The following is an 11,325-nucleotide window of genomic DNA, read 5'->3' on the forward strand; positions in this document are numbered from 1 at the left end:
ATTCACAAGTAAATCCAAATAATGTGCATGGATCTACAGGAGGTCCTGTCTCAGCAACCCATGAGGTTTTGGGGTACTGCTCAGGTTTCCAGTAGGTCCCATCAGCATTGAGTTTCCTCTCAAAGGCAGTGCCCTCTTTGATAGGATTCCTGTTCAAGATCTTCTTTTTGAGGACATCACAAAGAGTCGGATGCCCTTTGAGGCTTTTGTATATGCCTGTCACATACAATTCCTTCAACCCTGCATTATTGTCAGTGATACATGTGGTATCCTCAGATGAGGAATTTGTGACCACACAGACAGTTGAAGAATTTGCAGCAATAGAAGCATTTGAGCATTCAGGTGAAGAATTAGCAGATTCACGCTCAATGCATTTCAGACATGGTGGAATAAATTCTTCCTGAGCGGAACTGATTTGTTGAGCAAGCAATGAATCGTTTTCCTTCTGAAGATCTTCATAACTCACTTTTAACTTCTCAAGATCTTGCTTTCTCTGAAGAAATTCATAAGAAAGCTTCTCATGATCAGTTAAGAGAGTGTTATGATGATTTCAAAGGTTGTCTAACCGTGACCGAAGTCTCCGAAGATTATCAGTCAAAGTCTTGGTGCGATTCAATTCCTCACCCAACAGGTCATCGCTTTTGTCTAGCAGATTCTGAATCTTTTCCACAGCCTTTTGTTGTTTAACAATAGATTTAGCAGGTTTGGAATATCTAGGTTTGAGATTTTCATCAGATTCATCCTCACTAGATTCAGAGGGGGAATGTTTGAGTACCTTGGCACCTTCTGCCATGAAGCAATAGGTGGGAGCATAGTCATCGACGCTCTTGTCAGCAGAGTTGGGGAGGTCATTTTCTTCAGTGTTGAAGATGGACTTGCTGACGTAAGCAGTAGCAAGGGCTAAGCTTGCCACACCAGAGTCTGACTCCTCAGATTCCTCCTCTTCCACATTTTCCTCAGATTCTACTTCAGAGTCCATTTCCTTGCCAATGAATGCCCGGGCCTTCTTGGAACTGCTCTTCTTGTGAGATCAAGACTTTGAAGATTTTGATGATGAGGACTTTGAAGATTTCTTCTTCTTCTTTGAGTCATCACAATCGTCATCTTTGTATTTCTTCTTCTTTGATTCCTTTTTCCCACAGAGGACAATCAGACATGTAGTGACCAGGTTTCTTGCATTTGTGGCAAGTTCTCTTTTTGTAGTCACAGGATGAGGAATCATCACTCCTTGAAGACTTTCCAAAGCGACCGCGACGAGAGAACTTCTGGAATTTCTTCACGAGCATTGCTAAATCCTGGCTCACACTAAGGCTGCTACCAGAATCTTCACCTTCAGATTCAGAGACTGTCTTGGCCTTCAGTGCATGTGATCTTCCAAAGCTCGGTCCATAGAGATCTCTCTTCTCAGCAAGCTGGAACTCATGAGTGTTTAGCCTCTCGAGGATATCACCGGGATCCAGTGACTTGTAATCAGCTCGCTCTTGAATCATTAGTGCAAGGGTATCGAATGAGGAATCAAATGATCTCAACAATTTCTTCACCACCTCATGGTCGGTGATGTTAGTGTGTAACGCCCCGAGACCGACGCTCCAGAAGACTTCCATATTTTTGTGATCACTGTGTGTTTCTTTTGTGCTTGCTCTTTTATTTTTGCATTGCATCATGTCATTAATCTTTGCATCTCAACTCAACTAATAAATTGCATAGATCGTTGATCTATTTAAATCGAGGGATATTCACATGGTGACTTCTTTTTATAACATATCCCCCAATATTAGGGAGCTATTATAAATATTCCATTAACTTTGGAATCACCATAACACACCTGCAGTTTAAGTTCCATGCATTTTCTATCTCAATTCCTTGCCTCAAACTTTGCCAACAATTCCTTCTCCATTTATTGTGGCTCCTCTAAAATTCTCAACATTTTTGGGCCTTCCAAACCTCCACTTCCTATTCACCCATTTAAATTAAATTCAAATGTTTTTGAATCTAAACCTTGCATCCATGCCACTCCTATTTTCTTGGATTAAACTCATTTTTCTGAGTCTGAGAAAATTAACCGCATGTACAAATTCTTTCCCTAACCCTGTCTTTCTTTTATTTCTTATCTTTGTTTTGTTTTTTGTTTTCCTTTTGAGAGAGAGAGAGAGAGAGGAGAGCCCAGCAGCCGGGCCGGCCTGCTTCCTCGCAGTCGTCCTGGCCCATTAGCCTAGCTCGCACCCCTACCTAACCCTAGCCTCTCCCCTACTCGATCCACATCTCCCTCGCAGCCTCTCTTCCTCCCCTCGTTCCCCATCATGCGCCGCACATCCACACACACACCCGCGCCTCATGCCCGATCCCCTCTCCCAATCTTCTTCCTCGCTACGCCGCCATCTCTCCCTCCTGCTGCCCTCGTCCCGACCCCTATGCCTCCTCCTCGTCGCCTGAGACCGCCGCTCCTCCCATCCCTGCAACCGAAGACCTCGTCCCCATGGTCCAGGCTGCCGCATCGAGCTCTTCTCGATGCCTCCCATGGAGACAGTGCCTTGCCGCCGCTGCTCTTCCGACGCTCGTTCCCCATCATCTTCGTCGTCGCCTCCTCCTTGTCCAACTTCGGTGGCTCCACACATGCATATCCACCGGCGCCATCCATCCCCTCGCCCGCGCGTCTCCTCCACCAGCAGCCTGCAACGCCCGAGGGGAGCCGAGCTCCTCCCCGTCCCCATGGTGGTTGCTTCCCTGCAGCCGGCGTCCAAACCCCGCTTCTCCTACCTTGCTGCTCGTCCCAGCCGCGTTGACTACGCCCTTTGCGCCTCCTCTCTGCTTTGCCATGGGCTGCAGCCTGCGCCAAGGCGCAGCGACCCCCTACACACCAAGGCCTCCGTGCACCTCCTGCTCCCGTCGACCCTGCACCATGCCTCTGCCATCCATGAGATCGCCAAGACCGAGACCTTCTTGAACAGGAGCATTTCTTTTGGATCACCAAGTACCGCACCGAGCGCCAAGTACCTCTACGAATGCACTGGACGTCTATGACAAGTGTACCTCTACATCCTGGAATCACCAAGTACCTCGACGCCGAAGACCCATGTACAACTACTGACACCCGTGGATTTCACCAAGTACCTCTACCGACGACCTAAACATCTACGTAACGTGTACAACCACCGTCGACAAGATCGCGAGTACCTCTACCGTTGCCATGAACGACTACTTCCATGACGTCCGTGTACGACTACTTCCACTACGACCGCTGCAAGAACGACTACTTCCTCTACATCATACCGAACCCGAATCGCTCCGAAATGCATGCTTCGAAGGTATAACGCCGAGACGATGCCCGTGAACGAATGCATGTTGTATAAGATGAACCGTATGTTTGCATCGTGCCCGTTTGCTTCATGCACGTTCCTCGTTTGCCATGCCGCCGACACGTGGGAACCCGGTATCCGGGATCATCCCACCATCTTGCATGACTCGCTCACGTCACACTTCCTTTTTGCACCGGTACCTCCATGAGTTAGCGGGACCGGAATGTTGCCGTGGCACCATTTCCGTTTCACCGCCGTGGCACCTTTTCCCTTCCGCCATGGCGACAAATGCCTCGTATCATGCTCATGTTAAGGTTTTCATAAAATTGCATAAACTTGCATATGTCATCCGCATCATGATAACAACATTAAAATGTTTAAAATTGTGTTTGCATTTAATTGCTAAATGTCATATGGGGATTTTCCGGAATTGTTGTTTGTTGTTTCCGGCCTCATTTAAACTTGCCTAAATAAGTTGTTTGCTCATGCTTCACCTCTTGCCATGTTTAATAACATGTAATATTGTTGTGTTCCTAAACGAGAGAGAACTAAATAATTGTTGTGGTGTTTCGTCAATATGCAACTCGTTGCATATTGAGCTCCACTTAACTTGTAGTGTTGTTTGTGCATATTGCCATGCCATGCCTCTTTAAACCGTACATGCATCATACTTGATTATGCATCATGCCATGATTATGCTTGTGTGTTTACCATGTTGTTTGCTTCTTTCCGGTTTGCTTCTCTCGTTAGCTTTGGTTTCGTTCCGGAGTTGTGAGGATTCGTTCGACTACGTCTATTTGTCTTCTTCATGGACTCGTTCTTCTTCCTATCGGGATTTCAGGCAAGATGACCATTACCCTCGATATCACTTCTATCTTTGCTTGCTAGTTGCTCCGTTCTATCGCTATGCTGCGCTACCTATCACTTGTTTACCGTGCCTCCCATATTGCCATGTCAGCCTCTAACCTTTTCACCCTTCCTAGCAAACCGTTGCTTGGCTATGTTATCGCTTTGCCCAGCCCATCTTATAGCGTTGTTAGTTGCAGGTGAAGTTGAAGATTGCTCCATGATGGACAGGATTATGTTGGGATATCACAATATCTCTTATTTAATTAATGCATCTATATACTTGGTAAAGGGTGGAAGACTCGACCTTATGCCTGGTGTTTTGTTCCACTCTTGCCGCCCTATTTTCCATCATAACGGTGTTATGTTCCTTGATTTTGCGTTCCTTACGCGGTTGGGTGATTTATGGGACCCCCTTGATAGTTCGCTTTGAATAAAACTCCTCCAGCAAGGCCCAACATTGGTTTTAACATTTGCCACCTAAGCCTTTTTCCCTTGGGTTCTGCAGACTCAAGGGTCATCTTTATTTTACCCCCCGGGCCAGTGCTCCTCCGTGTGTTGGTCCAAACTAGAGAACCATGCGGGACCATTCCTTGGCAACTTGGATTACGTCGGTACCTGTACGCTTAGCTTGTCCGGTGTGCCCTGAGAACGAGATATGTGCAGCTCCTATCGGGATTTGTCGGCACAGCGGGTGGTCTTGCTGGTCTTGTTTTACCTTTGTCGAAATGTCTTGTAAACCGGGATTCCGAGTCTGATCGGGTCTTCCTGGGAGAAGGAATATCCTTCGTTGACCGTGAGAGCTTATGATGGGCTAAGTTGGGACACCCCTGCAGGGTATAAACTTCCGAAAGTCGTGCCCGCGGTTATGTGGCAGATGGGAATTTGTTAATGTCCGGTTGTAGAGAACTTGACACTTGACACAAGATCCGAATTAAAACGCATCAACCGCGTGTGTAGCCGTGATGGTCTCTTTTCGGCGGAGTCCGGGAAGTGAACACGGCTTTGGGTTATGTTTGACGTAAGTAGGAGTTCAGGATCACTTCTTGATCATTGCTAGCTTCACGACCATTCCGTTTGCTCTCTTCTCGCTCTTATTTGCGTATGTTAGCCATCATATTTGCTTAGTGCTTGCTGCAACTCCACCTCATTACCACTTCCTACCCATAAGCTTAAATAGTCTTGATCTCGCGGGTTTTGAGATTGCTGAGTCCTCGTGACTCACCAGATACTATCACAACAGTTGAAGGTGCCGATGATACCAGTGCAGGTGATGCAACCCAGCTCAGATGGGAGCTCAACGAAGATCTTGGTCGTTGCTATGTTTTGTTTCATGTCGATCAGTAGTGGAGCCCAGTTGGGACGATCGGGGATCTAGCAGTTGGGTTATCTTCTTTTCTTTTGGCTTCGTCCGTAGTCAAACTATGTGTGTACTCTGATTGATGTATAATTTTATTACATGTTCATTGTGTGAAGTGGCGATTGTAAGCCAACTCTTTATCCCAGTCTTGTTCATTACATGGGATTGTGTGAAGATGACCCTTCTTGCGACAAAACCACCATGCGGTTATGCCTCTAAGTCGTGCTTCGACACGTGGAAGATATAGTCGCGTCGTGGGTGTAACAAGTTGGTAATCATAGCCATCCCCGACTTAGGAGCCCCCTGCTTGATCGAATCGCTATCGTTGTTGTGTCTAGAGCAAAAATGTTTTGAGTCTTAGGATTATATATATCGGAGTGTAGGATTCTTTTTACTCCTCAGTCCCTTCGTCGCTCTGGTGAGGTCTCATGACATAGATGTTTTGTCTTTCCTCGCCTCAAATTTCACTAAAAAAATTTTAGGATCACGCGGGTATCTTGGAATCGTTCCGATGGTTTTGTGATGAGAACATTGTTCTTGGTGCCTCCTGTCTTTTATGTGGCAGTGACCCGGGGAGTTGAGCTCCGAGGTGTTGTTGTCATAATTTTATCGTTGCAGTTCTGGAATACCTGAGTTTTGCCGACATCGAAAATCTCTTTTATGTAGTTGTTGGTGAGATAACCTCGACGCCACCCAGTACTGGGGCGGGAGTTCGGGAGTATTGCCATAACTCGTATAACGGATGCTTTTCGAAGGTTGAGGTACACGATTTCCAAAGGTTTCTTGGTTATGTGTTGACGGATGGATAGAGCTTGGATGTAGGAATTGTTAGTTTGGGTGAGATATATTGCTTCCCCTGTATCCCCAACACTAGATTGCATAAACAGAAAGTTTCGGGAGTTTATAGGTGGGAATTCAAGTAGCTCCTAGAATATCTTTCCGACAGATGCATGATATGGGATTGGGTAAATCTCTATCATATGTATTTGTTCCGGCTTATTCTGCAAGCCAAATACTTTGTTTTGTTTTATTTGTGGTATTCGAGTTGCTTCGAGTCAAATGTTGAATCCATACCTTTCCTAAATGGTGTTCTCATATTGCTATGTGAATACTAATCCTTCTTATTTATCAAGATCGTCATCCCAATTCTATTCCCAACCGGTGCACTTCTCTTCGAGGTGATCCCATCATTCTCCCCCATCCACAAGATTAATTCTAAGTTTTCTCAATGGTGTTTGTTTCGTTCATCCCAAGTTGTCTTTGTTTTTCCCCACCCTCCCACCCTTTTCTTCAAGGACTCGTTTATTTTAATCAAGTATCCATTTACTCATGTGAAGTCTCTTCACTCTTTTCAATCAATGCTCTTATCCGGTGATTCTCAAGAAGATACTAACGGAGCTTCAAGTTTATTATTCTTCGTCTCTTTTCTTCTCCGGTGGATTTAACTCAAGATTTCGGTGTTGATCTTATCCTTTCCTCGTTTCAAATGCTATCCCATGCCGGTGCATCTCATAATTGTTCACCTCTCTCTATTCTTATCCGGAGTGCTCAAGATATCTTGGAAGATTCGTGTTTCCATTCTCAATCCGTTCAAGCTATTTAGAGATTATTATCTCATTCAAGTCATTTAATTCAACCGACGCAATCCCCCCTTTCAATCAATCGTTCAACGGTGTTTTCCTTTTGAGTGGGCCCTAACCCACAGGTCTTTTTCCAGGATCTTACCTGACTCTTCTAATTTTCCCGGAGCTATTCCCAAATTCATTTTGAAGTTGGATGTAAGAATGAATTATCATCAGTCATATGTCCTTCTCCAAGATCTTTCAAATTCTTTTCATCGTTGGTTCATCATTTCTATTCTTCCTTGTTCCGGAGTATCTCAACAATTCATGGTGGTGTTTCTCGCCGTCATTCTCGGATTTTGAAGACCGAAGAAGAGTTCCTCTAAATCCTTACCCGTTCTTCCAAAGATTCGTGGTTCTAGCTCCATGCCATCCTCATAATTGTTTTCGATTGTGAGAATTCTTTTCACCCATCCGGAGCAATTCAGGAGTCTTTTCAGTTTGATTCTCCGGAGCCCATCGTCTCAGAATTATTCATTCTCAGCTTTCAGCTCTCGTTCTCAAATTCTTCCGGTGAATCGTTCAAATATTCTCTAATCAGTTCATGATCTCTTCGTTCTCATGTATCTAAATCCCCTCAAGTATCTTCATTTGTTTTCCAATTCTTCCCAGTGAATTGTGCCTTTGCTACTTTCATTTTCAATTCTTATGGTGGTTCGTTCAAGTTTTCACTTCCTTCGTTATCATATCAATTCAATTGTTGTTTCCAATCCTACCGGTGGTTGTTGAAGACCTTCTCAAGTTTACGCTATATCTCTCTTAATCCTATCTACGAGCATAAGTAGTATGCCAAATCCGTTGCTTGTCATCAATTTAAATCGGTGAAGGATAGGCATGACATAATTCTTATTCTTGTTTCATCCAAGTGATTAATCCTTTCCTTTGGAGTTTGTTCAGGAGGAATAAATTCTTGGCTTCTTGTTGTTCATCTTTTCTTTCTGGAGTTCCAAGTTCTCTCGGTTATATCGTCGGAAGCTCCTTCTAAATCATCGAAAGGCTTCACCTTGTGTTTTCAACTTCCCTTTCTTTCTATCATCCTTTTATTACCGAAGTTCTTCATGGAGGCTCTTCATGGTGGTTTGTCAAGGATTCTTTTCATTCTTTAATTGTTCTTCAAGATTTCTCTTGAAGTTAACATCCGCCAAGCTATACTCAAAATTAAACATGGTGCTCAACACATGTTATGTATTGAGGCATTCAAGCATTCTTCATCTTGCATTCCAAAGTGCAATTATCCTACCTTATCTTTTGAGATGGTGTTATATCATTCTTGACAATTTCCATTCTTGTTTCGCGATTCACATGTTATCAAGAACGAGGTATTTTAAATCCATCAATCTCTTCATTGGAGTTATCTTGGTATAGATTTCACCTAAAGCCTTCCCTAAGGAATGTTGTATTGTGGTGCTTATCAATGATCCAAGTTTTCTCCTATCCTGTCGGCGAAAGTAGTTTTCATCTCTTCGTTGATCTCAAGCAAGCAATTGTTTCCGTTAGTGGCCGGTTGTCACCTCATAATTTTGAGATGTTTTCCATAAGCCCACTACAAGCTTATTCATTTCGTTGTTGGTTTTCCAACAACTACACTCTAACCTTGTTGGAAGGGTGCTTTCCAAGCTCATTTGTGGTAGAAGTTGGCATTTTCTTCTTCGTCCCTTTTATCCCAACAATCTAGCTGCTATTCTTTCGTTCCGGAGGCATTGTGATGTTGCTCTCTTCACTCATCATCCGAATTATGAGGATCGTGTTTTTTCGTGCTTATCCATTTAATCGGAGTGTCGTGTCCTCTTTTCAAGTTCTTTTCATCTTATCAAGTCTTGCATCTCTTTTCAACCGGAGTGCTATCCGAATTTGTTCTTCCTTGTTCCTTGTTTATCTTGTTTCAACCAGAGTGGTTCCAATTCATTCTTGTCCATTGTACTCGTCATTCATAGCCTTGCAACCTCCAAGGTTCAAATGGTGTTCCTTGTTTCTATTTTATACCGCAGTGCTCTCAATTGTGTTCAACTGCGTTGTGTTATTTCTTTCAACTTTTCAACCTCTCAAGGTTCTTTGGTTTCACTCTTTTGTCGAAGAAGCAACTTAGTTTTACCTCTTCTCTTCCTCTTCTGTTTATCTCCGGTGCCATCTTAGATCTCGGGACGAGATCCTCTTGTAGTGGTGGAGTGTTGTAACACCCCGAGACCGACGCTCCAGAAGACTTCCATATTTTCGTGATCACCGTGTGTTTCTTTTGTGCTTGCTCTTTTATTTTTTCATTGCATCATGTCATCATGCCATCATGTCATTAATCTTTGCATCTCAACTCAACTAATAAATTGCATAGATCATTGATCTATTTAAATCGAGGGATATTCACATGGTGACTTCTCTTTATAACATATCCCCCAATATTAGGGAGCTATTATAAATATTCCATTAACTTTGGAATCACCATAACACACCTGCAATTTAATTTCCATGCATTTTCTATCTTAGTTCCTTCCCTCAAACTTTGCCAACAATTCCTTCTCCATTTATTGTGGCTCCTCTAAAATTCTCAACATTTTTGGGCCTTCCAAACCTCCACTTCCTATTCACCCATTTAAATTAAATTCAAATGTTTTTGAATCTAAACCTTGCATCCATGCCCACTCCTATTTTCTTGGATTAAACTCATTTTCCGAGTTTGAGAAAATTAACCGCATGTCCAAATTCTTTCCCTAACCCTGTCTTTATTTTATTTCTTATCTCTGTTTTGTTTTTTGTTTTCCTTTTGAGAGAGAGAGAGAGGAGAGCCCAGCAGCCGGGCCGGCCTGCTTCCTTGCAGTCGTCCTAGCACATTAGCCCAGATCGCACCCCTACCTAACCCTAGCCTCTCCCCTGCTCGATCCACATCTCCCTCGCAGCCTCTCTTCCTCCCCTCATTTCCCATCGTGCGCTGCACATCCACACACACACCCGCGCCTCACGCCCGATCCCCTCTCCCAATCTTCTTCCTCGCTACGCTGCCATCTCTCCCTCCTGCTGCCCTCGTCCCGACCCCTATGCCTCCTCCTCGTCGCCTGAGACCGCCGCTCCTCCCATCCCTGCAACCGAAGACCTCGTCCCCATGGTCCAGGCTGCCGCATCGAGCTCTTCCCGATGCCTCCCATGGAGACAGTGCCTTGCCGCCGCTGCTCTTCCGACGCTCGTTCCCCATCATCTCCGTCGCCGCCTCCTCCTTGTCCAACTCCGGTGGCTCCACACCTGCATCTCCACCGGCGCCATCCATCCCCTCCCCCGCGCGTCTCCTCCACCAGCAGCCTGCAACGCCCGAGGGGAGCCGAGCTCCTCCCCGTCCCCATGGTGGTTGCTTCCCTGCAGCCGGCGTCCAAACCCCGCTTCTCCTACCTTGCTGCTCGTCCCAGCCGCGTTGACTATGCCCTTTGCGCCTCCTCTCTGCTTTGCCATGGGCTTCAGCCTGCGCCAAGGTGCAGTGACCCCCTGCACACCGAGGCCTCCGTGCACCTCCTGCTCCCGTCGACCCTGCACCATGCCTCTGCCATCCATGAGATTGCCAAGACCGAGACCTTCTTGAACAGGAGCATTTCTTTTGGATCGCCAAGTACCGCACCGAGCGCCAAGTACCTCTACGAATGCACTGGACGTCTACGACAAGTGTACCTCTACATCCTGGAATCACCAAGTACCTCGACGCCAAAGACCCGTGTACAACTACTGACACCCGTGGATTTCACCAAATACCTCTACCGACGACCTGAACATCTACGTAACGTGTACAACTACCGTCGCCAAGATCGCGAGTACCTCTACCGTCACCGTGAACGACTACTTCCATGACGTCCGTGTACGACTACTTCCACTACAACCGCTGCAAGAACGACTACTTCCTCTACATCGTACCGAACCCGAACCGCTCCGAAATGCATGCTTCGAAGGTATAACGCCGAGATGATGCCCGTGAACGAATGCATGTTGTATAAGATGAACCGTATGTTTGCACCGTGCCCATTTGCTTCATGCACGTTCCTCGTTTGCCATGCCTCCGACACGTGGGAACCCGGTATCCGGGATCACCCCACCATCTTGCATGACTCGCTCACGTCACACTTCCTTTTTGCACCGGTACCTCCATGAGTTACCGGGACCGGAATGTTGCCGTGGCACCATTTCCGTTTCACCGCCGTGGCACCTTTTCCCTTCCGCCATGGCGACAAAT

The sequence above is a fragment of the Triticum aestivum genome, chromosome 5B (genome assembly GCF_018294505.1).
Source record: "Triticum aestivum cultivar Chinese Spring chromosome 5B, IWGSC CS RefSeq v2.1, whole genome shotgun sequence".
Classification (NCBI taxonomy): domain Eukaryota; kingdom Viridiplantae; phylum Streptophyta; class Magnoliopsida; order Poales; family Poaceae; genus Triticum; species Triticum aestivum.